The sequence below is a fragment of the Tachypleus tridentatus genome, chromosome 10 (genome assembly GCF_004210375.1).
Source record: "Tachypleus tridentatus isolate NWPU-2018 chromosome 10, ASM421037v1, whole genome shotgun sequence".
NCBI lineage: Eukaryota > Metazoa > Arthropoda > Merostomata > Xiphosura > Limulidae > Tachypleus > Tachypleus tridentatus.
The window spans coordinates 138,137,621-138,153,613 of NC_134834.1; the positions used below are offsets into that span (position 1 = coordinate 138,137,621).

A 15,993-nucleotide genomic window follows, 5' to 3' on the forward strand; every position below is an offset into this window, starting at 1 on the left:
AGTTACATTTAATAATAATAAATAAAGAATACACAAGAAAAACAAGATATAAGGTACTGACCTAGACTTTCTTTTATGTTGTTGTCAATAGCCCTACGTTTATTATACTAATTGTAGGAGTGAACTAAATAGTTTTTATTAAACTAAATAACGCACCAACAAGCAGAGAATAATTAGATGCAATATGCAGACAATATCCCATACCTATAAAACAATTTTTTGGCTTTTTAACTATGTGAAAAGAGCCCTTAAAAATTCATCTAAGCTAGTCAATATGTTTCCTATGGGTTGGTTAGTTGATTGACGTTTTATAGCGCAAAGCAACCAGACTATCTGCACCAAACAACCGGTAAAAAAATTTAAAATAAAGTAAAATTATTAAGATTCGTAAAAGTGAATCATATTAAAACAAAAAAGTTCAGTTTTTGAATTAAAAACTTAAACAGCGTTAAAAAGGCCAATGACTTCAAAAATTAAAATCATTTGTAAGGTGGACAGTGTCAGCCTGTGGATAAAACATGTCTCAAATGGTGCCGTCGTTCAGAGTAGTAACGATGGCACGACAGTAAGATGTGGACTATTGTGACCTAAGTGTCACACAGAACACACGTTAGTGCGTTAGTCCTGGCTAAAAGAAAATGATGAGTTCAAATACTGTGACCAATGCGTAGTCTAGATAGGACAACCTTCTCCTTCCGATCCTTCTAGAAACAAGAAGGTCAAAGTCCAATAGAGGGTTTTATCTCGAAAAGCTTGTTAATACGTTGCTCACTCCAAGTCGACTGCCAACTGGAGTGGAGCCGAGCCTTAAATACAGGGCCATAGTCCATGTATGAAATAGGCACAGCTGTGATAGCACCAGAGCAGACAGACTCAGCTGAGGTGTCAGCGAGCTCGTTCCCTCGAATACTAACCTGGCCTGATATCCAGAAGAACTGGATAGAAGTAGATGTGAAAGATAAATTGGCTGTTCAGTTTTGAATATCGGCAAAAACAGGGAGAGAATTAACCTGTAGCAATTCCAGGGTCAGTAGACAGTTGAGCAAATAGGTATAAATAGTACAGGTTCTGTACTGCATAGCTTCTACATGATCCAGAGCAAGAGAAGTGGTGTACAATTTGGCAGTGAACACTAAGTGTAGAGGGGATCCTGAGTGCAGCTACTGAACCACAATAAACCACGGCAGAGCTCACAGAGTCACCTGATTTTGAACCATCAAAAGTTCAAAAGATGTTCAGCAAATAGAAGATGGTACTTACAATCATGACTATTCCTCTTTCTTTGAGTCACACTTAGTAATAGTAATAAGCCATGGTTGGTTGGGTTGACCAATGGATACAGCAGTGTCATTCAAGGACAAACTCAATTCATTCAACTAGGTATGAAAGTCAAAAAGAACAATGGAAGACTGTCTGTCTGTGGAAGGAAAACACAATTCCAGATGGGATGCTGTGGTAAGGATCAAAGTTTCGAAGCATACAGTAAAGATAGTTGCAAAAGGCAGAGATTTAGAGGAGGTTCATGAGACTCTGTACACAAAATCTGGACTGGGGAAGTGCAGAAAGCCCCCGTGCAGAGCCGAAGCCTCTGATGATGAACAGGGTCCAGCATATTCATAGGAGAGGTCTTGCGAGAGCCATAGACCAGAGATCCATAGTTCAATTTCGATTGAAGAAAAGCACAGTATGTATTTAGCATAAAACATAGATTTGCTCCCTATGAGATGGAAGAAAGGGCAGGGAGGGTGTTCAGTGCCTTTGTACACTTGACTCGTAGCTGCTTGATGTGTGGTATCATGGTCAGCTTACAGTCAAAGATAAGCCCAAGAACTTTGCCTCAGAGACAACAAGAAGCATAACATCGCCGAGACGGAGTTCAAGATTGGGGTGAATACTCCATTGGCGGCAAAAATGCATGCAAACGGTTTTAGAAAGAGATAAGTATCTTTGCAACTGTAGAGTGGAGTTGTAAAGTGATGGCATTAATCTTTATACTGAAAAGTGTGACACTCAAGACACAGCCCTGAGGGACTCCAAGTTCCTGTAGGAAAGAAAGGGAAAGTGTAAAATCCACACAAGCTTGAAATTGCCTGCACATTAAAAAATTTTATATAAAAATAGACAAATGGCCACACAATCCATATAAGTGTAGGTCTCGTAAAATGCCATACCTTCACACAGGATCACAAGCCATCTCAATCTCAAAGAATACTGACATAAGATGTTACTTGAGAAAGCCTTTTATGATTGACGTTTGAAGTCAAATCAGGTGTTCCACAGTGGAGTGTTGTCATCAGAACCGACACTGGCTGGGTGAGAGGAGGTTGTTTGATTCGAGGAACCAAAAAAGATGAGCAATAACCATCCTATTAGAGGTCAGCCTCTTTTTTGATCAAATATAAACAGTTGATATATTTACTTAAACATAACACAGGGCACAAAACCTATGTGAGTAAATATAGAAGTAAGCATGAAATTTTGGATAAGTTAAATTCAGACTAAGCAAGAAGCAGTTATCTAACAATATTTTAATGAAAAGTCATATAACGCTTCCAGGTTAATACATGTAGGTGGTCCTATCTGTTTAGAGGTAAGCCATCAATGGAATTTGATAACAGATTAATTGTCACTGTCAGGTTTTTATCTTTTATATAGGGGCTAGATTTTTTACAGTTTGTTGGCAATAAATTTAACAAATAAACAGTCCATATATCATACTGTTCATTATTAAAAGTGTATTCAAAGATTTATGTAATTGTCTTCTTTCCATTGAAGTCCACAGAGACTGGTTTAATTACTTTAGAACACAGTTGATAAAACAAATTATCCTGCAGTACTCTGTTATTACAATACAGCCTGTGATAATTTCACTTCACAGATAGCCATTATACACTCATTATGGCTAAACTCTCAAACATAGTCCAGATCTATTAATATCAAAGTACATTTTGAACACATATTTACACCCCAATAGAGGCCAATAATGTTCCACACACTGTGAGATAGTATGATGCAATAAAACTTAATTAAGACAATAAGAAAAAGAGGGATCTAGTAACATGATGCAATAATATAACAAGCACCAATTCCTAACCAATGAACTACAGAACTAAATTTTCTTTTTTCTAGCTGTTGGTAGAAGAGGCACCAGCCTACACGTGAACTTACTCAAAATATTTATTCAGATTCCCTGCTTGGCTATTTAGTTGGGTTTAGTATGACCCTTCTTTTTGACCAATATTAGTTGAATTAGAGTCCACCATCTCCTTGTAATTTTGAATGCAGAGTGATTCCATCTCAGGTCCTTGGTTAAACACCATTTGTTCCAAATCTCCCTATAATACTGGAATCAAATGGAATTTACCTTGCCCATTCAACTGGGAAGTGATGATATGTGCTCAAAATTCCAGATGAGATGAGTTCTATTCCCTAAAGTTTATGCCTGGCCAATAGTGATGACAGATCATTTTAAATTCCACCCACAGTACATTAATTAAGTTTTGGGTGAAGAACATACCTGTTATGTATGTAGTGCAATTTTTCCACCAGGGTGCTAATCTTTTGTTGAAATGCCTTGATCTATGCAGATTTCTTCTGTATCATAATGCTCTTACTGGCCCTTATTATACCTTATCTGTATGGGATTCTACCTGTTGTGGGAGGGGAGGTAAGCATGTTTTGGAGGTTAATATTTTTTTAAACTACAAATTTACTTCCAGTAGTACTTACCTTCTTTCACACTCTCACACCCTTCCTCCTTACTAAGAGCCATTGTTAGAAATTACACATTGAGTCAGTCTAAAAAAGGGATAACATGTGAATGTGTTTATATATTGTACCAGGATAGAGGATGCAGAGTGGAAAGTGCCACGATATATATATATTGCCAAGGCTATAAAAGAATGAAGCAAGAAAAAACAATCAGAAGAGTGCTTTGATGGGCAAAGGAAGAAAACCCTAGCAATCAAGTAATAGTTATAGTGTGAATGTGATATTATTGGAAATAAATTTTTAATTTAAGAAAACCTTAATTTGTAAATTTTATTTGCTTTCACAATGATAAATACAAAGTATGCATAAAATTGAAAAAAGTCTTTAACTCTACTCATCTTTTTGTAATTTAAATGCGCAATTTAGAATGCAAAATTATAACTTGCCCAAAATACAATGGCTTAAAAGAGTTAAGATTTAGTGGCTTTCTAAACTATAAATAATAACAAATCTCTCAGCTGGTTAAGATAACTTCCACAGTAGCAACAATCAAACTGAAGGTTAGATAGTTCACAAAATTTCATTAGAATGAACTAGCCTTTCAAATAATTCAGTAAATTATAATATTCTATTTTCATTAGTTATAAATATTTCTATGGCAAATTTCACAATTGCTAACATTTTTTTAAAAGACAGGATATGATAGGAGTGTGTGATATGTGGATTTGACCTTCTGATTTACATCTCAGCAAAGTAAGAATACTGAAAGCTATACATTTATATTATATATTACCAATAAATAAGACATGAGTATATAATTTATGCCAAACTTGAAAGATGATATTAGGATATCAAAATATCTAAAATGGACACTATGGAGCAAAAACATGTAATTTGATATTGAGAGTTTATTTAAGCTTTTCCTTTTGAAATTAAAATTTATAAGATATCAAAAATTTAAATTACAAACTACATTTAGATCTCAGTAACAAAACAATGGTCAGTTTGAACTGCATTATCTAAGTACACAATTTTTACTAGTTTTACAAATGTAATGTTAAAATATAATACTCAGTGGAAATATCTTAGTTTGTAAAAAACTTTCTTTTCTTTCCATAGTATATTAGCTTAAAATTATTTGTTACCTATTTTTAAAACCAGAAAAAATGACTAAATATGAAAGAAAAATGTTCTAGACATGTAATAAGGGTATGTTAAAAAACATCAATTTGAGTATGTTTATACTCAAGAGTATAAACTTGCTTTCTTAAGCAAGCCTTAAGAAATGTTTTTTATTGATAATTATAAGTAAAATATTGTTGTCATTGTTATGTTCTAACTGACATGAAATTTAAAAATGATATTAATATAATAGGCAAAAGGCTATGTTGATATATCAGTAGAGCTTTAATTAAAAATTTTATTTAATGTAAAGTGCATTCGAGATTCGTAAATCGTTACTAGTTCAACAAATATCTGATTTTGCTGTGTATTAAAGCCTTTCTACCATACTGCGGGTTGGAATGTTAACTTAAAGAGGGAAGTTTTCAACTTACTTACCCCCAAATGATATTACCTTATTTCTTTATTCTTATTTTTATTTCAATTAATTTTTTTCTTCTTTACTTGAAGAGCAGTCATCTTGCCACAACTGTCTACAGGCAATGAAGAGTGATACAGATATGGGGTGTTTTAGGCTTGACAATCCACACCTCATTTTTATAATTTCTATTTCTATATCTATTGTTGCCCATTTATTTGAAAATCACTTGCTAATTGGTTTCAAACTCCTATATTCTGCCTAAATATCTTTCAGCTGAATGTTAAATCACATTAGTTTTTCCATTTCTTCTATTTCTTAGGTTGGACTCATTTCACTGTATTTACATTTTTCACTAGCACATGGTCTTCTGGGTAATGCAATAGCATTTTCATAGTTTTTGTCCAAGGTGATACACAACACTAAAGTTACACTCTTGATGAGGATTAGGGGGATCTGTAGATACTGTCTTTGTCAACTATGTGTCTCAGAAAACTAGCCTATTGATGGAAGTCAGCCTAAAGTTTTCTTTCCTCAATCATTGTCCATCATAAGCATTATCAATGGTCTTTCCATGTGTGATTATGTCATCCAAGGTAATTCAGAGAGAACATTCTCCACTAGTTGTTAAGATGTAGCAGGTGCATCATACACAATCCGTATAGTAACCCAACAAATTGCCACAAACTATTTTCTACAATAGAGGTTGTTTTCTCTCTTCTTGCTTTGTGAACTTATGCTTAAGATTTAGTGCTGAAAACCATTCTGACTTATGCAGAGCATCCAAACCAGAGTCAACTTTTAATAGTGGGTGGGCATCTTTCTTTATGAGTTCATTCACATTCTGATAGACCACATAGAATCTTGTAGATCCATTCTTATTGTTCACAACTAAAATAAGAGATGCTCATGTACCAATACTAGATTCTGTTACTTCATGGTTCCCAGAGGTTCTGGAAAAGCTGAAAAATCATAGACTTTGAAAAGTATATTTTTAACTCATGGAGTGTCATTAAGCTTTACATTTTAACAAAATAAAAGTAAGTAAATATCATTAAAAACATTGACAACATTTAGCACTAATCTCTATAGGTAAAGCTGAAACCCAAATGTGGTAACTTGATATTTCCCTATCACGTTTGGCCAATCAGAATTCATCATACTTTTACTTATTTGGTTTCTGGATGAAAGTGAGGCAATTATGCCCGTAAAGCACAAGATTCCTTCGAGTTGACTGATAAACCATAAGCTTATATAGGACAGTTTGGTTTCATAGTTGGATTCATCATTTTATCAGACTCATTTTACTGTGCACTGTTTAGAATGTATAAAAATGGCTAAAATATGTAGAAAGAAGAGCTTGCAGTTCTGAAACTCCTGGTATCGTATGATAATCATTTTCATTGCTTTTGAATTATTTTTACATCATGCCAGGGAAGTGTAAATATCAGGAGAACTGGAAAGAGAATGAACTCTATAGAATGTAGCTTGAACAAGTTCCTACACATACATATAGCATGCTGCAGCATACTTTCAGCCTTGGGAACATGGGTGAACCTGCCATTAAATCATACATGGATGGGAAAAAGCATAAAAACAACATGAAGCATATGAACAGCAATCTACACATTAGTTTATTCTCAAGTCAGGACAAACCAAGTGCCAGAACAAGTAAGCATGCATGTGCTAACATAACTGAGGATATTTCATCTACAGATGTACTTAGAGCCATCTGTACATTTTTCACTAGCAAGTAACTTCACTTGAAAAAAGTGAATAAAATTGTACTCATGTTTCATGAATCTCACAAAAGCAACTTGAATAAAAAGTTAGTGGACATTCATGTTAGATACTGGGATCCTGTTGTTGATTGCATTGTATCACATTACCTGCCTATGCTATTGGGATTCCATTTCAAACATTGGAATAAAGAAAATAACCCAACTTTTCAGGGATGGACCAACAGTGAACTGGAAGCTGCATTCCTTACTATGTGATAAAATAAAGAAGTTTGAGGCTGCATCACATGGACTAATAACATTCGAAGCTGTGGCCATATACAGTTCACAGCTCCTTTAAAAATGGTTGGGAAAAGTCACAGTTTGGTGCAGCTAAACTAATTAAACCCGTATACTGATTATTCAAAAGATAGTCCAGCACAAAGGGATAACTACGTAACTATTACTGGATCATGAGTCTTTTCACTCCAGTTTTGTGGCCATTGTTGGCTCAAGAATAGACCTGTTACTGCAAGATCCATTAAGATATAGCCAAATGTATTACAGCTGAACGAGGAAAGAAGAATGAATATTTTAGCCAGTCACATCTTACTGTCAAAGAGATAGTGCTAGATAAGTTTACCATGGCTCAACTTGCATTCTCTGAGACTATAGCAAGTACTTTTGCACCATTTCTATATATTTTAGAGTTCCTGTCCCCTGGCACCATTTATCTCTGGTCACCTTGAACAATACATCACGAAATTGATGAAACTATTTATTAATGATGACATTTGATATACTGCCAGCTCAAGTGTTACAAAACTCCTGAAAATAGATGTGCCAGGCTAATAATTATGTCAACTACAAGAAGACTGACCTTGGGTTTAAAAGCTAGTTTGTATGACAAAACATAGACATTAGAAAGACATCATATTATGAGCTAACATGTTTTAATTTAGATAACTTAGAAGTTAATACTGAATACAGTCATTTGAGGTGAACATTTTGATTGTTATTGTTTTCATGCTTTGATGTTTTGAATTGCACTTAAACAGTTACTATGAGAATGTCAGAAAGACATCATATTATGGGTTGATGTGCTTTATTTAACTTAGTAGGTATTGACTTATTTTGAGGTTCTAATTCTTTGATATTGGTGTTAATTTGTCTTGGAGAATACTGACTTGAATAAATATATATGTCACTGAGTCTATTTTTGTTATTTTTACTATATTTGTATGCTTGAAGTATATAAAAATCCTGAAAAGTTAATAATAGGATATATAAACCATGAAAAATCATTGAATATGATAAAAGAAAGTCATGAAACCTAGTCCACTTTTATGTGAAAGTACCCTGTAATGCTTATTTTTTGTCAGGGCTTCTATCTCTAAAAACTTCGGCCTGCTTTGCAAGTGGTAATCATCTAGCTAATTGCTGTACTGGAGCTGTATTTCTTGTAACAATCATATGAGGTTTTTAATTTTTTGGACCTTCCATGGGTATATAAATAGATGCGAGTTGTACGTGTTGTAAAACTTACTTCAGATCCAATGACATGTGGTTCCACTAGAGAATGTATCTTGATATTCTGTGGGCAAGTCATGTTAGTTACTTGAATGTAACTCACACAGTTCCAGTTATACAGTTCTTGTAATTGAAGTTGCAAGCTGTCCTTATACAAAAATTTGATATCAAACTTTCTGTATTTTGTCTCAAAGGTGACTACTGATGTTCTTTGTTGTGTAAGTGTTACCTTTATAGCAGCTTCACATCTTGCTATGTTCTTTCCAGACTTTACTCAAATTTTATAGTTCATTGTGTTTTTGGCCTGATTATGATATATTTACTCTTACAATCCATGTGAGTGGTTCCGACCATTAATCTCATAGGACATGCTGGAGTGTTTGGTTTTACAGTTCTCCAATTACTAAATGTAAATTTGTTCCTAATACTTCCTGTTTTGCTCCTTGATAGTACAATGATTGCTTTCCTTGTCGCCACTGGAAGTTCAACCTTTGTTGTACTAATTGCCATGTAGTACCACAGATTTCCTGATCATGGACTGGAAAACAGCCACATAAAATATCCAGGAAAGGTAATTAGGCAAATCTTTTAAAATTTTCCACAATTTTAGCCAAGGTTTCTTCTTTCTACCTTATCATATTCTGAAACTATGCTCTGGATACTTCCTTTTAGTGTGTCATTCTTAACCTATTGGATAAGGCAGCTACTAATTCTTGATAGTTAGGTCTCTCAATTAAAAAGTTAAATAATGCCCTTAAAGTCATCTTTCTAAAACTCTTGCCATATGGGCATCATTTTGTGCATGTCAAGAACTTTTACTGAATTACATTAAAATTTAATTAAATATTAATCATGACAATCAAGTAATTAGTAATTTATGTAATATAATAGTATATACAAACAGCATTTATACTACTAATATGCTGAGTTATTATAACTTCCAGTTTTTGAATACATTTTTATATTAAGACTATCAGAATTTCTGTTGTCTCATACGTTTAGGATACAAGAAGGACTAACCAAAGAAACAGATTCGGATGAAATACATATTATTCAGGTGTTAGCTAAAAATGTATATCATCTGTTTGTTCTTGAAAACTTACCACATGGTTAATTTGCTTGATTTGTTAGAAATATTAATATATAAATATGTTATTATTTCATAAATGTTAATTCATACTTCCAGTAACACATTTTTTATAACTAAGTTAGCAATCCCTATTCATTACTCTGAATTTTGATGTGATAGATTTTTTTTGTACTGAATTACAGCCAACTTTAGAGTTAATTCAAAGTTAAGGTAAATTTTCTGAAAGATAAACAAGAGTTGACAAATTACATTTATGTTTTTTGTGTTGCACTAAATGCAGTAATGTTGAAAAGATGTTAGCCAGTATTTATAGTAAAAGTAGCATTCTGTTTCTTATGTATTTTCAGAGTATAATGTTTTGATTTGATAAAATAAAAGCTGTTAATAAGTAGTTGAAACTTACTTAATATATTTTGTCACTAAACAAAAAACAGCATAGAGGGTGTAATTATTTTAAGCTAGGTAACACAGATATCATGATCAAAAATTTTAATTCTGAGATAGCAACTCACCCCCATATACAGATTAGCTATTTTCCTCATAAGTCTGCCAAAGATAGTGCATGCCATTATCCTTGAGGCAACTCCCACCTTATTTCATGGGATTTTACATGATTATATCATGTGAAAAAGCTCTTCATCAAGAAAAGGATGACACACACTTCCATGCATACTAACATACTTTTGTTTCAAAAGTTTTATTTTTTTTATTGTGAATCCTCAAATGCAATTGGTTTATACTTATTCCCAAGTATGGAATATTGTTCACAAATACGACATATTTTTGCAGTGGCTTTGGAAGCTTATTAACTGTCAGGGTCTTTGAACCCATTGTTCAACTTGTGGTTTATCACCAGCTAACTGAACCTCTACTTCTTTCTCAGCAGCCAAATTTCTTTCTCCTCACTCAGGAATGACCTATTGGACTATAATTACCTGATTGGCTTTGGATAATACTTTATCATTCATGAAACAACCTTAACCTTTCTATCTCTTTCTCTATTTCCTTCTTAGAGGGCCAAACATGGCCAGGTGATTAGAGTGCTTGACTTGTATTTGAGAGTCGTAGGCTAAATTCTCTGTCACACCAAACTTGCCTTTTCAACTATGAGAATATTATAATGTTATGGTCAACCCTACTATTAATTAGTAAAAGAGTAGTCCAATAGTTGGCAGGGGGTGGGGATAACTAGCTGCCTTCCCTTCAGTTTTTCACTGTTAAACTGGAAATGATTACTGCAGATAGCTCTTGTACAAACTTCAAAACAACTCACATCCTTCTTAGGTATGTTCTTTTCCATCTCTGTTGCCTCATGTTTAATATTTCTTATATTCTCACTTTCTGAGCCATGATTTTTGGATTTATTTTATCATTTCTCCTTGCTTGTTACTAGGTTTTATACTGTTTCCTTTATATAGTAGCTTCTTTTTCATGGTCAAATGTTCTGATTCCCCATTTTCAGATTTTTTCTTTTTCTTTTTACCCTTCTGTATTCCTACTTCTAACTCCATTTTTTTTATCTGAGAACCTTAATGCATATGGTAGTTTCTTCAACATTCATTCCTTTCTCTGTTTGGCCTCTTCCACTTGTTCTGTCTTATGCTCCCATACTCTCTTTCCCTGCAGTCAAGACTCTGTATTGGGTTAGATACCTCTTTGCTGTACATCTTCCTTATTGTATACTTATTATTCATGTGGCTTTCTTTTATTACTCAGCTGTTTTCAGTAGCATCCCTTTTTGCCTGGTAACCTGGTCTGAGATTACACAACTTTTTTACTTATTACCTTCCCAGATGTGTTCTCTTTCTCAACCTTACCCTTTAATCCTATTTCTTATTTTCATCAGTCTTCTTCTCACCTTTCATTCCAGATTCTAGATTTTTTTTCATCTTCCTCTACCAGAAGACATTAACCCAGTTTGTGATTGGCCATGGTCAATGCATCAGATATCTTCCTACATGACTCTCTTAGCCTGCTCTACTTTGTTTTCTTTGTCTTACCCATCTGTTTTGTATCATCCAATTCCTCTCTGACTCACTGTCATCCCCTTTTATATTCACTGGTATTTTAATGACTTTCATATATCATATTCACTACCTATGGCTGGCATCCATTTCACCACATCTGTTATCACATTCTCAGATGTTTGATCTTCTCATGTATCCCTTCTTTCATGGTGGCTGTTTGGTTGAGAGGCTAATCTTGGGATACAAGTCCTCTCTCACTTCCACTCAGTGTAAAGTACCTCTGATGTTTTCTTGTATCATTTAACTTCGATCTTCCTTCTCTACCTATATGCTATTACATATCTAGTAACCAGGTTTTACACTTCTCATTCTTTCCTTAAAATGAAAGGTTCTTTCACTTTTGGGGACTCTGGGATTCCTAGGATCCCTCTTACATTAGACTTTTGGACCTAAGGTTTTCTTTCTTAGGGTTCTTTGGCTTTTTTTTTTTCAAGAAATTATCATAGTGACTGAACCCTACTCATAATTATTCCCTTACCACTTCTCAAACCGGATCTTTCCCTTTTTCAATGCTTCTATCTTTCATTGATGTACATTTGTCAATGAGGACTGGACTTCTGATGCTTAGGCTCTGGACAAGAGTATACATCATTGTGCTCAACCTTTTCACTCTTCCTCAAGCATGTTCCCACCTTTTGCCATACTGATGATTCATTTTATCAAGCTTCACATAGCCTATTCCATGGTATTTTCCTGCTCTGATCATCATTCTTTACTCCTTTCCCAGGGGTCTTTTTGTTTTAGCATTAACAATACACTTCCCCCCATTCACATCCTCCGTCAGGAGTTTCAATCATGGTGGCATACCACCTCTTTTCATTTACTCCATGTTCTATAAAAGAAATAAACTCTACACTCTCAAATCTTCTGTGGGGTTTACCCTTGGTTGGATACTTGATTTTTTTTACCCTTCTCAATTTCAGGCTTTCTCTCTTATGGTTCTCCACTCCTCATCCTTAGTCTCTGGCTGTAACTATCTCAGCCAGGTCTGGTCTAATTTCTTTCTCTGTACCTACTCTCCTATCATCACCTTCTTATGGGCTTTGAATTTATATAAATCCTTGAGCTGTATTGTTGGAACCTCTTTAACCACTTTGGCCTTGGTCTGCTTGATATTTTGATTCCCCTTCTTCATTCCATTATCTGCTCTCTCTCTCTTGCTTCTCCCACTTCCTTTCTTCACAGAAGGGTATCCTTCTTCAACCTTCATGCATGGAAGTTGCCTAATCTATTCCCTATTGGTCTGGACTTTCCATCAAGGTGACATTAATTTTGTCATATTCTTGTCATCATTTCACTGTATTTGTGTATAATTATGTGTAGCAAGTCTTTTGTTCTTCTGCCAACCCTTTTTTCTGACAATAATTCTCTGTACCATCTTTCTGTCTTTATTACCATAATTTATGTAATAGTTACTATCTCTGTGTGCCAAAGGCCAATATCTTTTTCTACTTGTCACTTGGCCTTGTTCATGGCTCCTCTCCTTTTCCAACAGTAAAAGGTGATATTTTTTCCTTTCCTCTTCATTATGATCTGCTCTTTTGTTATCCTCAAGTCTCCTTGCCTTACTGAGACTTTAATTAGGTTTTGCAAATTATTGTGCATACCCCATTTGAGTAGTTGACTTTCTGGCTTTTCTACTATCTTTCTCTCTTCATTTGTTTCCTCCCACTTCTCTCTTATGGTTGCCATTATTTTAATATATTTGAATGCTTCTTACACCCTCACTTATGCTTACCTCTCCTTGGATTGATCCTTCTTTTATGATGGATTTCTCTGTAATTGGACTGTTGAAATAGGCGCTTGGAAACAGTTGCCCACTTAAAATATACAAATTAAAAAAAAAAAACCCGAAGGAATTAGCATTGTAGTTTAAATATGACAGCCTTACAAAAGAGGCTTTTGCAACTACATTGCCATTCATTAGGTAGAGGATGACATGGTAAAATTAATTGATTTAATAATGCTCATTCATAATGTTTGCTTAATGTTGGAATCTGTATTTTGAAACTTCATTTCACTGTAATTCTACTGTTGCAACATCTAGCAAAACGAAAGGGGCCTTAAACTTACCTCAGTCACAAAAAAGAGGCATATTTGGGGATTTGAAAGACTGTCTTTTTAAACAGTAATTGCTAGAAGTATGAGAGATATAATGAGTGTTTTGTCTGTCATAGTCTGTGTATTTAGGTATTACAATCTTCTCAATTATTAGTCTTTATCATAAGTTTCCACAAGCAAATGTTACATAAGACATTAGTTGTAAGTGCTATAATTGATTTCATACCCTCTCTACTTTTGAAAAAGTTAGTAAAAATTTATGAAATTTTAAATTACATATTGTATATAAAGTCTGTAAACTCTAAACAGAGAATACTTTCATAATTTCATGGTAATATATTAAATAATAACAAAAAATCTTTAATATACATATGTTTTTTTTACTCTGAAGGAAATGAAAATACATTTAACTTCAAAAATACTTTGGATTAATGAGTAAAAGAAATTATTTACAATAATGTATTATAATTTTATATGAACTTATAAAAGGTGAAGCTGTAATGACATACTTCCGCATATTCTTCAAACTGTAATTAATGAGATAGGCTTACTAAATAAATGCTGGTATTTTAATTTGTATCATACGTGTGTTTCATTTTTGAAATGTAGTTATAATTTTTACCTTAAGTGGAAGTATAAAAAATCAAAGAATTTGATTATAAGTATTTTTTTGTCTTTGTTTTTGTTTATCAGAATGTTACACCAGAAGAGTATATCATAGTACTCAGACACACAGATTGGGATGTGCACAAAGCTGTAAAGGTTCTGCAACTTCAGCTCACAGTAAACATCCAGAACCTTTATGTAGAAGATTTCAAGCAAGCATTGATATTTTGTAACTGGGATATTCAACATGCAGCAGACTTCTTGTTTGCACACTGCATCACAGGAGAAGACACCACAGAACTCTAATATTTACTCATTATGGTGTTAATCATATCATTATTCATTGAAGCAACACTGTCATGATACAACCATGTAGAATTTTTATGTAATAGTAACTATCTCTGTGTGCCAAAGGCCAATATCTTTTTTTTTATTAATTATGAAAGAAGATGTACAAAAGATACTAATCTAAAACAAAACATACATCTGTGGCATTATTTTTGTACTTGTACTCTTTTTTTTTATAGAATATCACATTATAGGAGTTACCTTATGTTCTAAAGTCTGAATATTAAAAAGTATCATGTATCCATATTTTGTATTTTAATATTTAACAAGCTAATGCTTAGGTTTGTGAACTTATATTTTTGTTTTCACTATCAGTCAATGTTAGCATGTTTTATAAGAACAGTATTATTAAAATAAGCTTTGACAATTTCATGAACCTGGTCACATAAAGGCTTCACAGTATTTGTAAAAGAAAGTAAATTCTAATCTGACAAAGCAAACTGAGTTGCAGCACTTTCTGTTGTTTTTTTAAAGAGTTCAGTATGTTTTACACTAAATAAATATAATGATTGGTAAAGTTATTGAATAAGAAGGATAGAGACGTTTTGTATCTCTGTTTTTAAAATCATGATACCATGTCTTTAAATGTGTAATCTCACAAAGATAATACTGTATGAAAAGGATCAAGGATTGAACCACTTTGAAGAACCATTTGTTTAATCCATTGATCATAAAAATTTTCTTCAAGTAAAACTGATCGATCTGAAAAATAAATTACCAAGACTTTGGTATATGTGTTTGATGAGAACAGTTATAGTTTTTTTTTTAAATAGTATTTATATAAGTGAAGGAAATACACTCATATGCATTTCAGAATGGCTGGTATAGGTGATACTGATTAAACTAATGGTTTAATCATAAAAACTTTATACTTCCAAGAAAGTTTTCACTGACATTTGAAATAGTACATTGATTTATATTTCAGCCTTATGGAGAAATGAAAACAAGTTTCCCTTGCATAATATTTGTATCCAAAAAGTATATTTTCTGAATAGTTTAAGTATCTATATATTTAATCAGTATGTTAATTTTAGATTAAAAAGACTTATTTGTTATATATATATATATATATCTGTGTGCATGTGTGTGTGTGTATATTTATGTAACATTGTACTATTTTGAATACTAACATAAAAATTTGCATAAAATTAAGTTTGAAATATATTATTTTTTTATAAGTGACCTGCTTTTTCCAATAATTTCCTTTTTATGAACTTTTAGTTCTAGTCAAAATATAAGATTTTAATAACAAATAATTAAAATAAAAAATGCCTGTTTATATTATTGTAACCTAACTGTAAGGGTTATAAATAAATTTGAAGAATTTCTAATGTTGAAAACTTAAAAAAAAAAAGAGTTGAG

The 15,993-nt window shown here is 33.1% G+C and overlaps 1 long non-coding RNA gene across 1 annotated transcript; it reads left to right on the top strand.

Annotated features, from left to right (window-relative positions):
- The first annotated feature begins 864 nt into the window (after positions 1-864).
- LOC143228228 (uncharacterized) lies at positions 865-15,598 on the top strand. The gene is made up of 3 exons (XR_013015275.1): positions 865-2,375; positions 3,843-3,968; positions 14,371-15,598. It is a non-coding gene; the product is annotated as an uncharacterized LOC143228228 (long non-coding RNA).
- The last annotated feature ends 395 nt before the right edge of the window (positions 15,599-15,993 follow it).